The sequence below is a fragment of the Lissotriton vulgaris genome, unplaced genomic scaffold (assembly GCF_964263255.1).
Source record: "Lissotriton vulgaris unplaced genomic scaffold, aLisVul1.2 SCAFFOLD_562, whole genome shotgun sequence".
Taxonomy (NCBI): domain Eukaryota; kingdom Metazoa; phylum Chordata; class Amphibia; order Caudata; family Salamandridae; genus Lissotriton; species Lissotriton vulgaris.
Window position 1 is genome coordinate 287,454 of NW_028250739.1, and position 21,807 is coordinate 309,260.

Below are 21,807 nucleotides of genomic sequence, written 5' to 3' on the forward strand. Positions count from 1 at the left end.
AGAATATTAATGTAGAGGCCCGGCCCCATGGACTGTTGCCACTGTAGAAAAAATATTTTCCTCTGCGTGAGCCTATTTATTTAGCAGCATAATTTTTTACTCTTCCATCTCCTAGCCTAGTTTGCCACACTACTTCCTAGCAAATCTGAAGGAATTATTCTGCAACATACTCGTTTTTGGTTCTAGCGAAACCTTCCAGCTGTGAATCATGCAGCTCACAGGGTTCACTGCATTGCACGGTCGTAGTCTGTATGATCAAATTAAAAGTGATGGCAAATTGACCGTCATGTGCTTAGTTTAATTCCAACTCCCCACTATGGTGAATATGGACTACCTTTTCCTTGTATCTTTGCGCAACATGTCTGTGGTGTAATCTCCATTAGTGCCTTGGCATACTTTACACATGACGACAGTGCCTTATAATTTAAATTACTGGTGGGGTCAGTGAAATACTGGTCAAGTGGCAACCCTATCCTCGAGTCATACAGTTACTGCGTCTCCACCCACCTGAGGCTACTTAAACAAACATAGCTAGGGTTACCATCTCTTCAAAACCAATATCAGTCATTTTCTTGGGTTTTGATGGTCTATAAGGGATGGTAATTGGAGCGCACTTTTGTGTAAATATCTTTTGTAGTATGGCAGTTATATATTTTTGTTTTAATCCTTTATAAATATTTAGAAAACTGTCAAACTATGCCTATTTATGGTAGTCAAAAGAGAATACAGTATTTCTGGTAGATACATCTGCCAGTGGATTCTGACCTTGTGAATATCCCCCTGCGTCAGCAACGTTCGGAAAATTCTTTTGTAGCACGCCGGCGTGGATGCGTCACAGGAGCATGGCCTCGCGCGTGACTCCTGCTGACGTCACCGACTCCTGCTGACGTCACCGACTCCTGCTGACGTCACCGACTCCTTATGACATCAGTTCCCTTTTTTCTGCGTCGTTGACGCTAACTGTTTTTTGAGATCTCTTGTGTTACGGATAGTGACTTTGTTGCTATTTGTGTGTTTCTGTATCTTTTTCCAGTTACTGTGTTCCGCCGAAGAAGTCGTTGAAGAAGACAGGTTTTAAGCAGTGCGGATCGTGTGCCAGGATGATGTCCATAACCGATCCTCATGGTGATTGCTTGTGGTGTCTGGGCTCGGACCACAATGTCGAAGGCTGTCGATCCTGTTCTAAAATGAACCAGAAGGCTCTGCGTGAACGAGAAGCTAAACTCCTTCTGGCCAAGGTAAAAGGAAAGGATGCCAAGAGGTCTTCGAGGTCAAGATCAAGACGCTCGAGGTCGAGGTCCCGATGGGAGTCGGCGTCGAAGTCTGCTTTGGGACATGCTTCGGGTTCCTCGAAGAAAAAACATAAGAGGAAGAAGCATAGCTTGAGGCACCATTCCGGCAGGGAGTCTGACTCGAGGAAGAGGTCTTCTTCTCGAAAGCATCGTAAGGACTTTGTCTCCCACACCATCTCGTGAGCCTGTAGGTGAAGCCTTGCCTTTACAGTCCCGAGAGCCTTCTCCGGATCCGGGACCGGATCCATCTCTGGATCCGTGTCAGTCTTCAGCACATGAGGAAGAAGACGTTGTGGATCCTCAGGCTTCGGCGACTCCGGTGCATCATCCTGAGGAACAGGAGGGTCAATAAGAAACTATTCCGGTGCAGCCTCCTTTGGAGCAGCCAGTGGGTTTGTACCCTCCGTTTCCTGGTCCTGGTCAGGACCCCTCGCATTTCCTTAATGCTATGTATGGCGTGTATGCGAGGGCAATGTACCCCACTGGTGCACTGGCTGGTCCCATGGGGCCATTGTCGAACATATTGGGTGTCCCTCAAGCTTACGCTCCGGCACTGTTTCTGCCATTTATGCTGACGCCATATCCACTTTGGCTTGGTTCGGCGCCGCAGAGGTAATTGACTCCGCACACAGCTTCGCCGGCTCCGGAGCGACCTCTGGATCGGAATCTAGGTTCGACGCCGGTTTCAGCTTCCCATCCTCAAGCTCCTCACTCCACACCGGCCCGACTCAGTCTGAGTCGTTACCGGATCCGACGACTTCGGTTTGGTTGGAGTGGTCGAGGCGTAGAGCTCAGCGTCTCATGGAAGAGAAGGAATATGAGGACCCTGAAGTGGAGGACGGCGAACTTCAGGAACAGGAGGATTATTTTGAGGAGCTGCATAGTGCAAGTGGTTTGGAACTTTCGCCGGAAATGGAGCTGCCTGCAGTTTATGATGCACCCTCTAAGGATGTGGCTCCCTACCATGTTGTTAAGAAGGGTTCGGAACTGCTGAACTTGACTTTGCCTTCTGTAGAGTTTAAACCTAACATCCTTACTGAGGTTCTACATTCACCTTCTTCTGTTGTTGAGCCGACTCTCCCGTTCACTGAGGCTCTTACTGAACCGATATTAGAAGTCTGGAAAAGGCCTCTGACTGCTCCTGCGGTGTCTAGAACAGTGGCGAGACGCTATAGGGTGGCACCTTGTGACCCTGAGTTCTTGACTTCACATCCTTCGCCAGAAAGTCTGGTAGTTCAGGCTGCTTGTTCAAAGAGGTTGGCAGGTGCTTTTCCCCAGGTTCCAGGGGATAAGGACTCAAAAAAGTTGGATCAGAATGCTAAGAAGGTATTCTAGTCAAGTAGCATGGCCCTGAAATCGACAAATGCTACTTGTCTGCTGGGCAGATATGTACATGCTTTGATGGACACGGTTAAGCAGTTATCATCTAAGCTTCCGGAGGAGGATAGGAAGAACTTCAATGAGGTAGTGTCTGACACGCAGGCTGCAGCTCGCCAGGTGATTCAGAGTGGCATGGACACAGCGGACTCTGTTGCTAGAATAATGGGATCTTCAGTCGCCACTAGAAGGGCTGCTTGGTTAAAGTCGTCCGAATTTTCGACTGATGTTCAGGCTGCTCTGTTGGATTTGCCTTTTGATGGAACTGGACTTTTTGGGGAAAAAGGCTGACGCTGCCTTAGAAAGGTTTAAAGATAGCAGAGCGACTGCAAGGTCTTTGGGCTTACAGACAAGAAGCTCTTTCGCTAAGAAGTACAGAGGTTTTGGAATATCTACTTTTCGTTCCAATAAGCGGAACCAGCAGCAGCAAAATCCTTTGTACAAGACCTATAGAGGTAGACAAAGGGGTCGTGGACGTTAAGCCTCCTCCTCTACTTCCTTCTCTAATACCCACCCCCCACCTACAACAGCAAAGCCGCCCTAGATCCGCCATTCCGTATCATGCGGGTCCTGTAGGGGGTCGGCTTACTTATTTTCTTCGGGATTGGGAATCGGTTACATCAGATCTTTGGGTTCTCAATCTTGTAGAGAATGGGTATGCTCTTCCATTTCAGGAGTTCCCTCCCAATTACCCTCCTTGCCAAGGTTTTTGCTCCGAGGACCACCTGTTGCTCTTGCAGGAAGAGGCACAGTTCATAAAGGTGCGATAGAGGTGATTACAGAGCAGGAGAGGGGTCAGGGGTGCTACTCCCGGTATTTTCTGATCCCCGAGAAGGATGGCAGACTTCGTCCAATCCTGGACCTCAGGATTTTGAACCTCTATCTCAAACAGGAGAAGTTCAAGATGCTCACTCTTGCGCAGGTTCTTCAAGCGCTGATGGAAGAAGGCTGGATGGTGTTGATCGATTTGCAGGATGCGTATTTCCACATTCCCCATCCTGAAGTCACACAGGAAGTATCTCCGTTTTACGGTGGGTTCGCAACATTACCAGTTTGCGGTCCTTCCGTTTGGACTTACTACTGCGCCTCGAGTCTTTACCAAGGTGATGGCTGTGGTGGCTGCACATCTCAGAAGGTCAGGGATTCCTGTATTCCCTTATCTGGACGATTAGTTGTTGCACAGGTTGGGTTTTTCGATAAATGTACCCAAATCTCACCTGGTGCCCTCCCAGCGCAACCTGTTCATAGGTGTGGTACTGGACACAACGGTGTTTCGTGCATTCCCTCCTCCTCAAAGGATTCACGACATACAGGAAATGATACCTTTATTTCACAATGGAGCGGTCGTTCCAGTCCTGAAGGTCCTTTGTCTGCTCGGTCTTATGGCCTCTTGCATTCTGTTGGTCAACCATGCACGCTGGCACATGAGGGCACTCCAGTGGTGCCTCCGCAGGCAGTGGTATCAGCACAACGGAGATCTCAGGGAGTCAGTGAGGATCTCCAGAGAAACTGCTGCGGATCTGTCTTGGTGGGTCGTGGAATGCAATCTGTCTAAGGGAAAGCCTTTTCAACTGCCTCCATCGGTGGCCACAGTGATAACGGATGCATCCACTCTAGGGTGGGGTGCTCATCTTGGGGATCTGGAGGTCAAAGGTCTTTGGTCTCCAGAGGAAAGGTTGCTTCACATCAACCTTCTAGATTTGCGGGCCATACGTTTAGCGCTCAAGGCCTTCCTCCCTTCCCTTCGCGGACAGTCAGTTCAAGTCCTGACTGACAACACGACCGCAATGTGGTATGTCAACAAGCAGGGAGGAGTAGGGTCGCGGTGTCTCTGCAGAGAGGCTCTGCGTCTCTGGTCCTGGGTTCAGGACCATCAGATTTGTTTGATGGCAAATCATCTGGCCGGGGTTCTGAATGTACGTGCAGAGTCTCAGTCGGCATTTCTCGGCCGACCACGAGTGGAGGCTTCACCCGGAGGTGGTTCGTCCCGTCTTCCGTACGCGGGGAACTCCTCAGGTGGACCTGTTTGCCACTCAAGAGAATGCTCACTGCCAGTCATTCTGCAGTCTCCAGTTTCCGATGCAAGGGGCACTGGGGGACGCGTTTCAGTTGAGTTGGGACTCGCAACTCTTTGATGCGTTTCCTCCCATACGCTTGATTCCTCGGGTTCTAAGGAAGATTCGCCAAGACCGAGCCCAAGTTATATTGATCGCCCCGGATTGGCCAAGAAGGGTGTGGTACACAGATCTTCTCCACCTCTCCTCGTGTCCGCCGCTCCATCTCCCTCACAGGGCAGATCTCCTCTCCCAGATGGAGGGCAGGTTCTACACCCCCACCTCCAGACCTTACACCTTCATGCCTGGAGATTGAACGGGGCAACCTGAGTTCTTTTTCTCTCCCTCATTATGTGGTGGATGCTCTACTTATCAGCCAGGCGTGATTCCACCAAGTCAGTTTATTCTTATAGGTGGTCTAAATTTGTTGCTTGGTGTGGGGAGAAGTCCATTGATCCTTTAAGGGCTCGTATATCCAATATTCTTCAATTTGACCTTTCCTTAGCCCAGCAGGGTTTTGCGGTGGTTACTGTCAAAGGTTATTTGTCGGCCTTGACGGCTTTTCTCTGTTTGCGGGATCAGCCGTCACTGTTCGAATCTCCTGTGGTTTTAAGGTTTCTGAAGGGTCTTGCTAATAAATTTCCTCCTACTCCCTTTATTGTGCCTCAATGGGACATAAATCTTGTCTTAACCTACTTGATGGGTTCTCCCTTTGAACCCTTGCACAGGTGTCCCTTGAGACTTTTGTCTTTTAAAACGGTCTTCCTGGTCGCAATTACCTCGGCAAGGAGGGGTAAGTGAGCTTCAAGCTCTTAGTTCAAAGCCCCCATTCTTGACCATTCATGCTGAAAGAATGGTACTCTGGACCAGGGCTGCTTTTCTGCCTAAGGTGGTAACTCCTTTCCTTCTGGGGCAGTCAGTTGCACTCCCTACCTTTTATCCTCCCCCCTCACCATTCCAAGGAGGAGGAGAGACTTCACCGCTTGGACCCTAAGAGGGCAGTGAGCTTCTACCTGGACAGAACAAGGGAGTTCAGGTTGGATGACCATCTGTTCGTTGGATTTGCTGGCTGTAGGAAAGGAAGAGCTGTGCACAAGCGCACCCTTTCAAGATGGATAATATTATGCATCAAGATCTGCTACTCCCTGGCGGGTAAGGACCCTCCTGAGGGTATAAGAGCTCACTCTATTAGAGCAAAGTCTGCTACTTCTGCTTTATCTAGAGGTGTTCCTGTTGAGGATATTTGCAGAGCCGCGACTTTGGCCTCCCTCCACACTTTCACAAAGCATTACTGCTTGGATGCCGAGGTGAGGAGGGACGGCCACTTTGCGTGCTCTGTCTTTCAGGATTTTCTGGTATAGGAGAGTGGACACCCTCCTCCGAGAGTGGGGACTGTTGTGGGACTCTATTCACAAGGTGAGGAATCCACTGGCAGATGTATCTATTAGAAGAACAAGTTACTTACCTTTGGTAACGCTTGTTCTGGTAGATGCAGTCTCTGCCTGTGGATTCCTCACTGACCCACCCGCCTCCCCGTTGTCCACTCTGCTATACCTGTGTTTATGTATTTTTATGTATATTTATATTTGTATATATATTGGGTTTTTCATACCTTTGCTATGCACTATGTGTGCAGGTTTGAATTGTATGTACTATGTACACTGTATTTATGTGTATATATACGGTCATTGGTCCGTCCCGGGTGCCTTAAAGGCACGGGAAAAAGGGCGGAACTGATGTCCTCACGCCGACGTAGGCCTAATAAGGAGTCGATGACGTCAGCCGGAGTCGCGCGCGATGCCATGCTCCTGTGACGTCGTCCATGCCGGCGTGCTACAAAAGAATTTTCCGAACGTTGCTGACGCAGGGGGATATTCACGAGGTGAGGAATCCACAGGCAGATACTGTATCTAACAGAAAAAGCGTTACAGAAGGTAAGTAACTTGTTCTTCACTGCTTTTCCTTTTTTATTCAAACTGGCATAGACCTAAAAATACAGGCCAGGCTTTGACTACTGGCCAGATGGCAGCTCTGCTTACAGCAAAAAAAACTTGTTAACCGCCATACCAGCTTACTAAACAGCTTGGAACTGAGCATATGGTTTTCAAGTTGTCCGGCACAGCGGCTTCATTGTATGCAGCTTAAGTGAGGTATTAGGGAGGTGAGAGGGTTAGAGAGTCAGAGGCAAATAATTGATTTCAAGTATCTAGATGGCATCCCTTGGCAGTTATGTGCAGAGTGCATAAATACATTACTTGTGTAAACTGTACTTTTTTCACAGCTATTCTTTTCACTCTGGCTCCTCCCCAGTTTCCCCCCCCCCCATCCCCCTCACCCCCTTTTATTGCTTCTTGTGATTACCCTCGGTCATAAACAGTATCACTGCTTCATGTCCTCGAACTCAAACATTTTCAGGTATGTTTATTGGTCTTAATGTGCTTGCATGTGGTTTCCAATAGGTACAATTAATAAAGTATGTAATCGCAAATTTGAGGCACTGCTTTGTATGTGACGCTTGATTTTTTTTGTGAGCTAAACCTGCTTGCCCTTGTCTACTACAAACCTTTTGTGTGAGATTATATTCTGCACTGGTTCAATTTGCAGTGTAAAAGGAGAACCAATTTTCGTGGCTATTACATTATTGGCCTTTGTTGAGGTTGAAAAAAAGACACATTAAATTATAAGCTATTATATTAGTCCTCATATTGCTTAATAAGTCTGCAAGAGATGGCTGCCATGCTAAGGATTCTGGTGCTGTCCTCAAAAGATAAGGCAATGAATATGACAAGTGCAAGTACTAACTGCTAGTTTCATATTCTAGCAGCTATGCTGCGGAATATTGACAATGTCTCACTTATGCAAAGGATTTACACTCAAAAGGTTTCCCAGGGTTGTGGTAGTAGTATGCAAGATCAGATGGACCTTATAATCTGAAGTAGGCACATTGTTTTTTTTAAAATATATTTTGTTATTAATACCTTGGCTGCGCAGGATATTCCTCTCCTGTGCTGGGCCGTAATGATGTTGGGTGTGGTCATGACGAGCTCAGCCCGTCATGAGCACACGAGCACCATGCCTCATGACGAGCTGAGCTCGTCATGAGCACTGAAGGGGCTATACAAAGAGTCAGCAGAATCACAATACAGAGGAAGCATCATAAAATCAGTAGCACTTCAGGGGGGTAAGGGGAAAATATCGAAACACATGATAGGGGACATTATGGGGAAGAGGGCACATCAAATTCAGTAACTCTCAGAGGCACACAAATATCTCCTCTGTACCTGTTCCAGGGTGCCCATACCAGTGACCATTTTTGAGGGCGTCCCTTTGCTAGATACATTTATTTTCCCTGAACATACACCAGTCCTAATTACTTTCCCATACATCCAGGGTGGAGGCTGTGCGGCTCCCCAGAGCTGGGCAATGTTTCTTTTCGCAATCATGAAACCCAGTGTAGCCCACTGTGTCTGCGCAGAGTTTAAATCAGTTGGCTCCCATATATAAAGGAGGCACCTCCTTGTCTCGGGCACCAGAGAGAACCCCAGCACCCTACGTATAGTGTCATGAATTTTGCGCCAATACTCAGTGATGTGTGCATTCCCAAAGGATATGGAGAAAGGAGCCCGTCAGACCTCACTGACTTCTACAAAGACTAGAATCTGACAGACCCATATGTACCAGCCGGGGTCCAGTGACATAGACGCTATGAAGCACCTTTAGCTGAACCAGCCTCTGCCAAGCTGGAATAGCAACCTCTCTAGGGGAGGACACTGCCATCTGCAATCCTCGTCGTCTAATTCTATCCCATCCTGGACCCACTTGGCCCCAAGTACCTCAAGGGGATCAGCACTATGATTAATTAACTTCTTATATATTAAAGAAATTGTTTTTTCGGGGAGGTGGCCATCAAGAATTCTATCATCAAGCGGAGAGGCCTCTGGGGGTTCCACGTCCCTGGGCAAAGCTGCCCAGAGCGAATGCCGATTTGTGCATACCGGAAATATTCAGAGCTTGACAACTTGCACTCAGCCTGCAGTTCTACAAGTGATTTGATCCCCCCTTACCCCAGACATCCCTGATGGTGGAAATCCCTATTAAGTCCCATTTATCAAACCCCTTCGTCTTCCAAAGTTTGCCCAGCTTCTCCGAGTCAAAGAGTGGAGTGGCCAAGGCCAGTTTATCACTCCAACCCAAGGAACGGGTGGCATCATGCCAGATCTGTACTGTATGTCCGGTGGGCCCCGTTCAATCCATCCGCCTCAGTTTCGAATAGAGCTCCCTACTGTAACTCTCCCCCTCCCAGGGAGGAGCCACTTGTCCATAGCATAGACCAGATCGGCCAACGGACCATACGTGCAGTGGTTAATGGCAGCAAGCTGAGAGGCCCAATAGTATAGTTTGATATCTGGGAGGGCAATGCCTCCATCGTATCAGGGAAGAGTGAGTCTAGTTAGTGCAATACGAGGTCTGCCCTCCCATAGTAGACTACGCTAAAGCCCCCCAACCTCGCGGAAATAGCTAGCTAGCACGACATCCAAGGTGTTCTGAAGGGCATAGAGAAAACGGGACAGTGCCATCATTTTAAAGAGGGCTGCCCGACCCAATAGAGGAAGAGGGAGTCTCCTCCAGTGTGCAATATCGCTCCTAAGTCTCTGCAACGGGGGAAGAAGGTTTCAAGCATATCTGGTCGCGGGGTCCAGAGAAATGAAAATTCCCAAATATTTGAACCCATCTGTATTAGTTTGTATCGGACAGTTGCAAGGAGGGACCGGAGGATCACCCCTCAACGCAAACAAAAGGGATTTCCCCAAGTTAATGGAGAGTCCTGAGTTTCTGCCGAAAGAAGCCAAGACATCAAGAACAACGATAAGAGACTTCCGGGGCGAGGTCAGATGAAGCAAAATATCATCTGCGTACAAAGATATTCGGTCTTCCCACTCGGAGGACCACCGCATACCCCGACTAGATGGTTCCCAACGCAGCCAGGCTGCCAGTGGCTCAAGGGCCAGCGCAAAAAGGAGGTGGGGCAGACTGCATCCCTGCCGGGTGCCCCGACAGAGCAAAAATGGCACGAAACTCTATTGTTTACAACTATTTGGGCCATTGGTTTAGAATACAGCAGACGCACCCATCTAATATATTCGGGCTGAAACCAAACTTGGCCAAGACCGCCCAAAGATAGGGCTACTCAGCCGTATCGAAGGCCAGGGTTGCATCAAGCGAAGCAATCACGGCTGGCTCATTGAGTGTGTGGGCTCTAGCCACCACCCCATGTAGTCCGCATAAGTTCAGGGCCGTGTTTCTGTGAGGCATGAAGCCCGACTGATCAGGGTGAACCAAGCCGCCCACCACTGTTACCAGTCTGTTGGACAAAAGCTTGGCCAATATCTTAGGCTCAGCATTCAGTAAGGAAATGGGCCTGTATGAGGCACAATTAGTCTTGATTTTACCCTCTTTGTGGATTACCACCACGGACGCCACTCTTTGGTCTTCAGGCAAGACACCCCTGTCCCGTGACACAACATACATGTCTTTCAAATAGGGAGCTAATTTTTTTTTATTTTTTTAGGTATCGGGAGTGAGTGGAGTTTAGGGGTGGGTAAGACACTTTTTAGGGTTCATGGATGAGTGTAGTTTAAGGGCAAGAAGTGTTTTGAAGGTTCAGGGATGGGTTGAGTGTAGGGGTATTAGGGTTCTTGGATGGGCAGAGTAGGGCTAGTGAGGTTTTTTAAGGTTCAGTGATGGGTAGAGGTGTTAGGGATGGTCAAGAGTTTTTAGCGTTCAGTATTAGGTGGAGTTATTTGTGGTGAGGGGTTTTAAGGATTCAGGAATGGATAGTTTAGCAGTAGAAGGGTTTTTTCAGGGATGGATAGAGTTTAGGAGTGGTGAAAGGTTTTTAGGGGTCATAAATGGGTGGTATTTATGAGTGGTGAGGGATTTTGTTTAGGGTTGAGTGAAGTTTGGGTGAGCTGAGTATGGGGTGGTCGGGTTTGGGCACAGGAATGGGGTTTAGGGTACAGAAATGGGTGGAGTGTGGGTGGTAAGGGGCTTTATAGTTACTGGCTTTACAGTTCAGGAATGGATGGAGTGTAGGAGCAGAGAGGGCTTGTAGAGTTCAGGTATGAGTATGGTTTAGGGCTAAGGGATGGGTGTAATTCAGGTTTAGTGAAGGGTTTTAGGCATGGGTGGAGTTTAGGGGGAGAAAGGACTTTTAGAGTTCAGGGATGTGTGGGGTTTAGGTGTGGTGAGAGATCTTTAGGGAGCAGGAAAGAATGCTGTTCAAGGGTTATGAGGGGTTTGGGATGGATGGTGTTTGGTGAGAGGTCAGCAAATTAAAAGCATCCAAATTAATTTTTTTACAATATAAAATATATAAATCTGAAATGTCCCCAAAGGAAAGTATTAAAATAAGTACCTCAAAAGTAAGTTTGGCAAGAGCTGCCTGCAGCTGGAAGGGTACTGGCACAAAGTGGTTAGAGAGACAGCGCACGTCATAGTGAAGGAGAGCCCATGCACCCCCAGTCATGTGCTGCTCAACCAGTTCTCCCACTCCGCTAAGACTAAGGTCACAGCAAGGTTCCAGGATCTGGCATATATACTGGCAAACGCGAACTCACTAGCACATGGAAGGCTTCAGCGGGTCCTGGGGTGGTTAGATGAAAGCGGGAATTAGGGAAGTGGGCGGGCTGCGAGCATAGAATACTGCTTCGGAATGCGCAATAGGGCATAGGCAGACTAGAGAGAGCGCAGGCTTGGGAAGTATTAGTAGATGATCTGAAGAACGTAGATAGTGTCTGCTCCCAGCACACCTCAGGCCAGGTCGCGACCGGCCAGTGCTCATGGCCAGGAACAGGAGGGAAGAGAGGGGGCAATATAAGTAGACCATAGCACCCTAACATTTACAGGCTTGAAGGTTTCCGTGAGTCTGACCTCCGGTGTAGCTTTTAAAGAGTGAGACCCAGATCACACGTGCAGTGAGAGACATAATGGCAGTTTAGTCGACGGCAGCGATGGGTAGGGGGTGGAGGGAACAGTTGGGGGGGGGGGGACTGCTTGATGATCATATTGGACGGCAGTCCCTTACTCCTAGAGTTCTATTGCACGGCGAAGAGTCACGCAACAAGTGGAGATATGGCCAAGTGAACAGCTACGTAGCTAGAGCCACTACTCTGAACTGTGGACCAGAAAGGGTTGTGATTGGGGAACAAATTGAGTATGTACTGCTGATACTTAAATGCCAATAAAATATGTTTTTAAAAAAAGTACGTTTGGCAACCATTGTATTTAAACATTAAAAAATTAAGCATACAATAGCCAATTTCGGACCAATTCCCATTAAACGGGGTGAAATGGTTTCTCAGAAAAAGGTGATCTATGCAATCACATCTTGCTTTAAACTATGCCCTCAGGGCAGCAGTGGGCGTGGCAGACACTTGAAGTTCATATTTACTATTTGAACTCCAGTCTGAGAATATTTAGCATACTTCATCCCAAATATTCCAGAAGGCTTATTTGCTATTCAAACTCCAGTCCTTGGAATATTTGGGGACAATTATAAATTCCCCAACTATTTTTAGGAAGGGTTAAAAAAATTGAATTGGGAGAAAGTGCTAACCTTAGGGTGCACTACAAGGCAAAAACTAGGAATACCACATACTGGGGGGGTTGTCACTAAACAATCCCACAGTTCACCTCTGTTTCCAAATGAAAGATGTCCTAATCTTCTTCACTGGGTCAGAACTACGGGCCCACCCCTATGGTGTATAGGGAAATACGATGATCCCCCTGCAAAAACTGTTCTGAGACAGGGCTCCCCCCACTAGTTTTGGTGCCACTCTGGCTACTTGGACAATGGTAGGGGTAGGCATATGTGTGAGTTTTATGGGGCTGCCCCTTGCAAGTTTGTACACTTCATGGTGGTCACACACACAACACCCCCCCCCCCCAATCTCATTAGGTGAAGGTCACACCTCCCAGCCAAAACCCCTTTGTTCCCTTTCTTGAGAGCCATTCACACCGGCCAGCAGGCTACCTGGTGTCAGTTGGGGATTATATCTGAAAGGCCTATTGGATACGTAAGGCAGAACAATGCCAACATTTTAATTGACATTTTCAAAATAGTAATTTTTTAGAGCAGACTGTGCCGTCAGTTTACATTTTAAATTCTAATTCATTTGAGTGGTGAGGCATGGGTTTAGCTATTCCCATATTGAAGATATACCTTTTAAAGTGTTAAAAGCAACCAAGTGATTTAGTGGTGGATCAATAGCTTCTGCAGTCAACTAGTTACTCTTTAATTTAAAGACCCTAGGCATCGAGGGTACCCTATACCTGGGACTTGTAGGCAAGTTATGCCAATCCAGTATTAGCTAATTGCACATATAATTTAGAGGTATGAGCAGCTATACTGGGTGCTGTTAATCTATACCCTATGTTTTAGAGTCAGTAAACGTGTACAAATCTAGTGAAACATGCAGATGTTTTGCTTCCCTTTTAATTTATTTGTGGGATATGTCTGCTTCAAGTTGGTCCAGGTAAGTCTTAGTCTTATTGATGGGAGTTTAGTGCTTTATACTGGTGTATAGCTTTTTAGGGTTCGCCTAAAGTTGCAGCGCATGCGCTGTCGCCTTGGTGGGACCTATTGTTGTTGGTTTGGTGGGCGAAGTGGGACATATGTGCGCGCTTTCAAGACCGGACATGTGCACATGTATGTCTCTAACCGCTTAACTGAAGACAACAGATGTGCGTGTACGGCTTAAACAAGATGTGCATGCGTATGGCTCTGCTCGGTTGCTTCCTCTCTCCGCACGCAGGACAAAACATGCACGCGCTCTGATCAAACATATGCATGTGCTCTGCCTAACTCTACTTCCTCACAAAGATTTCCTTGGCACTTTCAAAAACAGTTTATTTATACCCACCAGAATTACCTGGGGCATCGTCCAGCATTTAGAAAAAAAGGGGGCTCTAGCAATGTAGTCTTATTTGATTACAAAACCTACCCTTATTTCAGAGCACTAGGTCAGCAGGGCCGCTTTAGAGCCAGAGAACCAGGTCAGCAGAGCAGTTGTAGAGCCAGAGAACCTGGTCAGCAGACCTGCTCTAGAGCCAGAGAACCAGGTCAGCAGAGCTGCTTTAGAGCCAGAGAAACCAGGTCAGCAGAGCTGCTGTAGAGCCAGAGAAACCAGGTCAGTAGAGCTGCTGTAGAGCCAGAGAAACCAGGTCAGCAGAGCTGCTGTAGAGCCAGAGAAACGAGGTCAGCAGAGCTGCTGTAGAGCCAGAGAAACGAGGTCAGCAGAGCTGCTGTAGAGCCAGAGCAACCAGGGCAGCAGAGCTGCTGTAGAGCCAGAGAAACCAGGTCAGCAGAGCTGCTTTAGAGCCAGAGAACCAGGTCGGCAGAGCTGCTTTAGAGCCAGAGATCCAGGTCATCAGAGCTGCTTTGGAGGTAGAGCATCAGGTCAGCAGAGCTGCTTTGGAGGTACAGAACCAGGTCAGCAGAGCTGCTTTAGAGCCATAGAACCAGATCAGCAGAGCCTCTTTAGAGCCAGAGAAGCCAGGTCAGCAGAGCTGCTCTAGAGCCAGAGAACCAGGTTAGCAGAGCTGCTTGAGAACCAGACCAGCAGAGCCTCTTTAGGGCCAGAGAAACCAGGTCAGCAGAGCTGCTCTAGAGCCAGAGAACCAGCTCAGCAGAGCTGCTCTAGAGCCAGAGAGGCCAGGGCAGCAGAACTGCTTTAGCGCCAGAGAAACTAGGTCAGCAGAGCTGCTCTAGAGGAAGAGAACCACGTCAGCAGAGCTGCTCTAGAGGAAGAGAACCATGTCAGCAGACCTGCTGTAGAGCCAGACATCCAGGTCAGCCAAGCTGCTGTAGAGCCAGACATCCAGGTCAGCATAGCTGCTTTAGAGCCATAGAACCAGGTCAGCAGAGCTGCTAGAGAACCAGGTCAGCAGAGCCTCTTTAGAGCCAGAGAAACCAGGTCAGCAGAGCTGCTCTAGAGCCTAAGAACCAGGTCAGCAGAGCTGCTCTAGAGCCAGAGAGACCAGGACAGCAGAGCTGCTTTAGAGCCAGAGAAACTAGGTCAGCAGAGCTTTCTTGTTTTTGAGCCAGAGAAACCAGGTCAGCAGAGCTTCTCTAGAGGAAGAGAACCAAGGCAGCAGAGCTGCTGTAGAGCCAAAAAACCAGGTCAGCATAGCTGCTTTGGAGAGAGAGAGCGAGCACCAGGTCAGCAGAGCTGCTTTAGAGCCTAAGAACCAGGTCCAGCAGAGCTGCTCTAGAGCCTAAGAACTAGGCCAGCAGAGCTGCTCTAGAGAAAGAGAATCACGTCAGCAGCGCTGCTGTAGAGGAAGAGAGCCACGTCAGCAGAGCTGCTTTAGAGCCAAAGCAGCAGGTCAATGGTTTACCCTCTGTGGGCCAAGCCTCCATCCACCCTGTGGTTCACCCTGATTGTCCTATACCCCCGGGGGAAGTTATACAGTGGCTCGCATGCGGCTGACATCCCACTAAGTCTGGGTCCTCGGGAAGCAGGTGGTAATAAGTAGCATGTTTTAATTAGGAGGTAGACATAAACAAGGGAGAGGTTAGCAGACACTTGGGAGGTTCACTGAAGGGTCTCAAAATACAAAGAGGTCATGCAGTCTCTTTACCCGCTTCTTGGAAGCGTTCCATCAACCCAGTCAATCTCTTGCTGCCACCTAGCGCCTAGATGTCTTTGGGAGGGGGCCAGGTGTGGAGTGGGCAGTTGGTCTGCCGCGATGAGGGTCAAAAAGGGAACAACCAATAAATAGGGAGTAACACAGGTGAGCCTCTCAATGGGATGAGGCGCATTGATTGGTACACTGTGATCTGGGTGATGCCCTTGCAGACTGGGCACAGTGTGTGATGCGTATTGGTAGGAGTTGATTTAAGATTTCAAACACCATAAGTTGCAAAATCCACACCTCCTTGGAAATGAGGCACAAGGACTGGTGCATGTTGCGATGGGTTGCAGCAGACGATTCCGGTCACGAATGGGACCTATTGTTGTTGGTTTGGTGGGCGAAGAGGGACATATGTGCGCGCTTTCAAGACAGGACATGTGCACATGTATGTCTCTAACCGCTTAACTGAAGACAACAGATGTGCGCGTACGGCTTAAACAAGATGTGCACGCGTATGGCTCTGCTCGGCTGCTTCCTCTCTCCGCACGCAGGAGAAAACATGCACGCGCTCTGATCAAACATATGCATGTGCTCTGCCTAACTCTACTTCCTCACAAAGATTTCCTTGACACTTTCAAAAACAGTTTGTTTATACCCACCAGAATTACCTGGGGCATTGTCCAGCATTTAGAAAAAAAGGGGGCTTTAGCAATGTAGTCTTATTTGGTTACAAAACCTACCCTTATTTCAAAGCACTAGGTCAGCAGGGCCGCTTCAGAGCCAGAGAACCAGGTCAGCAGAGCAGTTGTAGAGCCAGAGAACCAGGTCAGCAGACCTGCTCTAGAGCCAGAGAACCTGGTCAGCAGACCTGCTCTAGAGCCAGAGAACCAGGTCAGCAGAGCTGCTTTAGAGCCAGAGAAACCAGGTCAGCAGAGCTGCTGTAGAGACAGAGAAACCAGGTCAGCAGAGCTGCTGTAGAGCCAGAGAAACCAGGTCAGCAGAGCTGCTGTAGAGCCAGAGGAGAAACCAAGTCAGTAGAGCTGCTTTAGAGCCAGAGAACCAGGTCAGCAGAGCTGCTTTGGAGGTAGAGCATCAGGTCAGCAGAGCTGCTTTGGAGGTACAGAACCAGGTCAGCAGAGCTGCTTTAGAGCCATAGAACAAGGTCAGCAGAGCTGTTAGAGAACCAGATCAGCAGAGCCTCTTTAGAGCCAGAGAAGCCAGGTCAGAAGAGCTGCTCTAGAGCCAGAGAACCAGGTTAGCAGAGCTGCTTGAGAACCAGATCAGCAGAGCCTCTTTAGAGCCAGAGAAACCAGGTCAGCAGAGCTGCTCTAGAGCCAGAGAACCAGCTCAGCAGAGCTGCTCTAGAGCCAGAGAGACCAGGGCAGCAGAACTGCTTTAGAGCCAGAGAAACCAGGTCAGCAGAGCTGCTCTAGAGCCTAAGAACTAGGTCAGCAGAGCTGCTCTAGAGCCAGAGAGACCAGGGCAGCAGAGCTGCTTCAGAGCCAGAGAGACCAGGTCAGCAGAGCTGCTTTAGAGCCAGAGAAACTAGGTTAGCAGAGCTGCTCTAGAGGGAGAGAACCAGGGCAGCAGAGCAGCTGTAGAGCCAAAAAACCAGGTCAGCATAGCTGCTTTAGGGAGCGAGAGAGAGCGAGCACCAGGTCAGCAGAGCTGCTTTAGAGCCTAAGAACCAGGTCCAGCAGAGCTGCTCTAGAGCCTAAGAACCAGGTCAGCAGAGCTGCTCTAGAGGAAGAGAATCACGTCAGCAGCGCTGCTGTAGAGGAAGAGAGCCACGTCAGCAGAGCTGCTTTAGAGCCAAAGCAGCAGGTCAATGGTTTACCCTCTGTGGGCCAAGCCTCCATCCACCCTGTGGTTAACCCTGATTGTCCTATACCCCCGGGGGAAGTTATACAGTGGCCCGCATGCCGCTGACATCCCAATAAGTCTGGGTCCTCGGGAAGCAGGTGGTAATAAGTAGCATGTTTTAATTAGGAGGTAGACATAAACAAGGGAGAGGTTAGCAAACACTTGGGAGGTTCACTGACGGGTCTCAAAATACAAAGAAGTCATGCAGTCTCTTTACCCGCTTCTTGGAAGCGTTCCATCAACCCAGTCAATCTCTTGCTGCCACCTAGCGCCAAGATGTCTTTGGGAGGGGGCCAGGTGTGGAGTGGGCAGTTGGTCTGCCGCGATGAGGGTCAAAAAGGGAACAACCAATAAATAGGGAGTAACACAGGTGAGCCTCTCAATGGGATGAGGCGCATTGATTGGTACACTGTAATCTGGGTCATGCCCTTACAGACTGGGCACAGTGTATGATGCGTATTGTTAGGAGTTGATTTAAGATTTCAAACACCATAAGTTGCAAATCCACACCTCCTTGGAAATGAGGCACAAGGACTGGTGCATGTTGCGATGGGTTGCAGCAGACAATTCCGGTCACGAATGGCGAAGAGATGCAGTTCCGTAACTTCCTGAAAATAAGGCACAACATCCAGGGCACAATGATACAGGTTGCACCAGAGCACTCTGGACGCACACTCACAAGCGGAAGTCCAGTAGAGCCACATGAGCTAGAATCGGGCACTACTACAAGTATACCCCCACCTCCGAGGGTCTCATCCTGTGAATTGGAAACTGCATGCAGTAAGCATGCAAGAGATGCGACATGATTGATGAAACTGGCCACACGGGGTCCTGCAACTGGTGAACACGCTCATCACCAGCTAGATGCTTGAGTATCGAGGTCTCCCCAGGACAGGAACCACACACCTCAAATGCAGGCACAATTTCTGGGCCTTCGCACTAGGCAATGCAGTCCATAAACAAGTCTTAGTTCCACACACCCCACACCACAGTTTGGATTCAGTAGCCAATGTGGTACTTGATAGGGTACCTCTCACTAGATGTCATAGGAAGATGGTGTAGGACCCTTGCCGGAGATCTTTGATATCCCTGAGGGCTCTGGGAGGATAGGAGATCTGCGGTCGAGCCCTTGAAGAGCACAGTTCAGGGTGCCTCACTTCAGCAGGTCCTTGGCCCTTGGCCCAGCTCTATCTCTTGCAATTCCAGTACGGGATCTAACAAATCCAGAGGCAGGGGAAGATGGGGACAACATTGGCAACAGCCCTGGCAGGGACCCCCACAAAACCACAACTTTGGGCCGCCCCCCTTTGGACTTATGCAACCCCAATACTTTGGTTACCCTCCCATCTATGCCCCAGGACACATGCCCTTCTACCAAGGCAACCAAAACCAGAGATATCCTTTTTTATCACAGGGCCGAAGACCACGCGGCAAGAGACGGAACACCGCACAAGTCCACTGGGAACCGGAAGAGGAACCAGTGAGCTCCAACACCAGGAACAAGTCCCGAGAACAAGCAGGAACGAGCAAGTGACACCTTCCAGAACCTCTACGCCCTTGGTATTTAATATCTCAAGCACACAGCTGACCGATGAAGAAACAGAAGTCCTGAATAAAGGCCTTTCCTTCGTCCCTACACCCAGGCTAGACACCTTCAAACTACACGTAGAACTTGCCGAGTTCTTTAGAAAATTGAAGCTCAAAGACTTTTTTGAGAAAAAAGAAAACACAACCAACCCTAAAGATGAGGTCCCTAATGAGACAGGCCTCAGGCAAAAATCCAACTTTATCCCACCACCTGTCAGCATCCCTGTGGAAATCGCAACCTTCGAACAGGCAGTTTACACAGAGGTGGACAAACTGCAACATAAGAACACATTCAATAACCTGTCTCACCAAGCACGTGAGACGATTAAACGCCTACAGAATGACCAATCTCTCGTCATCAAGCCAGCAGACAAGGGAGGAGGCATTGTCCTCATGGACAAAACGGACTACGATAAGGAATGCCGTAGACTGTTGAGCGACACCAGGAATTACAAGTGTCTTAAAAAAGGCCCTACAGAAGATCTACGCAACACCATCAACACCCTGGTAAACAAGCATTTACAATGCTAATCGATATAGCTTTCGCAAATGTGACACCTATAGCATTTGTAATGCAATATGTGTTTTATTTACGTGACTTACATGTATTGATATTACAAATAAATGGCATTTATTTATTTTTTAATAATTAATACTTAAATAAAAGTTATTGTAATTTATAATGGCAATAGCTTAAAGTTTTGTAAATAACTTTTGTGAAGATTATGTTCAGTGTATTTTATTGTGATGAAAATCCAAGAATAGATGTGAAATATTAACATCTTTTTTGTGACATTTATAATAAAGCTTGAAACATTGAGAGAACATATTTGAACTAGTTGTTGTTGAATGGTTGCACAGATTGATGCTGTGGTGGTGCTGAGTGATGTTGTGGTGCCCCTGAGTGATGCTGTGGTGGTGCTGAGTGATGTTGTGGTGATGTGATATATAGAGTGAGGGCGATAGATCGATAGAGAAAGGGCGATAGAGTGGGGGCGATGGATAGAGTGGGGGCGATGGATAGAGTGGGTGCGATAGATAAATAGAGTGAGGGTGATAGATAGATAGATAGATTGATAGATTGATAGAGTGAGGGCGATAGATAGATATAATTATGTGGCACTGAGTGGTATTGTGTGGAGTGTGTGTGTTGCATTCAGTAGAGTGTAATTATGGGGTGTGTAATTATGTAGCACTGAGTGGTATTTGGAGTGTATGTTGCATTGAGTGCAGTGTAATTATGTGGCGTGTAATTATGTAGCACTGAGTTGTATTTGGAGTGTATGTTGCATTGAGTGCAGTGCATTTATGTGGCGTGTAACTATGTGGCACTGAGTGGTATTTGGAGTGTATTGTTGCATCGAGTGCAGTGTAATTATGTGGCGTGTAATTATGTGGCTTCCAAAAGAAGAGTTACCCAGATAAACCAGAAAGGACTGGGTGTGAATAATCTGCAAAAAAGGGGGGTCTCCGGTCTGTGTTTTTTAGTTTGTTTAAGACTAAACCATTTGACTAATAACAGATGAACTATAAATTGATACACTTTCAAATACATAAAAATATGACAAATATTTGACATAAGGACACCGAATATTTTTATGTATATAAAAAGTGTATCAATTTATATGTTGCTTGTTTTATTTGTATAAACTTAGCTAAACAACAGACTCATAGATCAATTTAGAAACTGTATAGAAATACCTCTTGATCTAAGAAATTGATTGACTATTGTTTTATATTGTTTTTAACCTGTGTATTTTGTGCAAATTTATTCTGTTTTTCAAAAAATAAATATGTGAGAAATGAGGAAACCAAATAATTTTTTCAGTACCTTATATTAATACCATGTGTTGTGTAAACTAAAGTAGTTCATCTGTTATTAGTCAAATGGTTTAGTCTTAAACAAACTAAAAAACACAGAAAGGAGACCCCCCCTTTTTTGCAGTGTAATTATGTGGCACTGAGTGATATTTGGAGTGTATGTTGCATTGCGTGCAGTGTAATTATGTGCCGTGTAAATATGTGGCACTGAGTGGTATTTGGAGTGTATGTAGCATTGAGTGCAGTGTAATTATGTGGCACTGAGTTGTATTTGGAGTGTATGTTGCATTGAGTGCAGTGTAATTATGTGGCGTGTAACTGTGTGGCACTGAGTGGTATTTGGAGTGTATTGTTGAATTGAGTGCAGAGTAATTATGCGGCGTGTAATTATGTGGCACTGAGTTGTATTTGGAGTGTATGTTGCATTGAGTGCAGTGTAATTATGTGGCGTGTAATTATGTGGCACTGAGTGGTATTTGGAGTGTATGTTGCATTGAGTGCAGTGTAATTATGTGGCGTGTAATTATGTGGCACTGAGTGGCATTTGGAGTGTATGTTGCATTGAGTGCAGTGTAGTTATGTGGCGTGTAACTGTGTGGCACTGAGTGGTATTTGGAGTGCATTGTTGCATTGAGTGCAGTGTAATTATTTGGCTCTGAGTGATATTTGGAGTGTATGTTGCACTGCGTGCAGTGTAATTATGTGGTGTGTAATTATGTGGCACTGATTGGTATTTGGAGTGTATGTTGCATTGCGTGCAGTGTAATTATGTGGCGTGTAGTTATGTGGCACTGAGTGGTATTTGGAGTGTATGTTGCATTGAGTGCAGTGTAATTATCTGTTGTGTAATTATGTGCACTGAGTAGTATTTGGAGTGTATGTTGCAGTGAGCGCAGTGTAATTATGTAGCATATAATTATGTGGCACTGAGTGGTATTGTCTGGAGTGTATGTTGTATTTAGTAGAGTGTAATTATGTGGCGTGTAATTGTGTGGCACTGAGTGGTATTTGGAGTGTATGTTGCATTGAGTGCAGTGTAATTATGTGGCATTGAGTGGTATTTGGAGTGTATGTTGCATTGAGAGCAGTGTAATTATGTGGCGTGTAACTATGTGGCACTGAGTGGTATTTGGAGTGTATGTTGCATTGAGTGCAGTGTAATTATGTAACATATAATT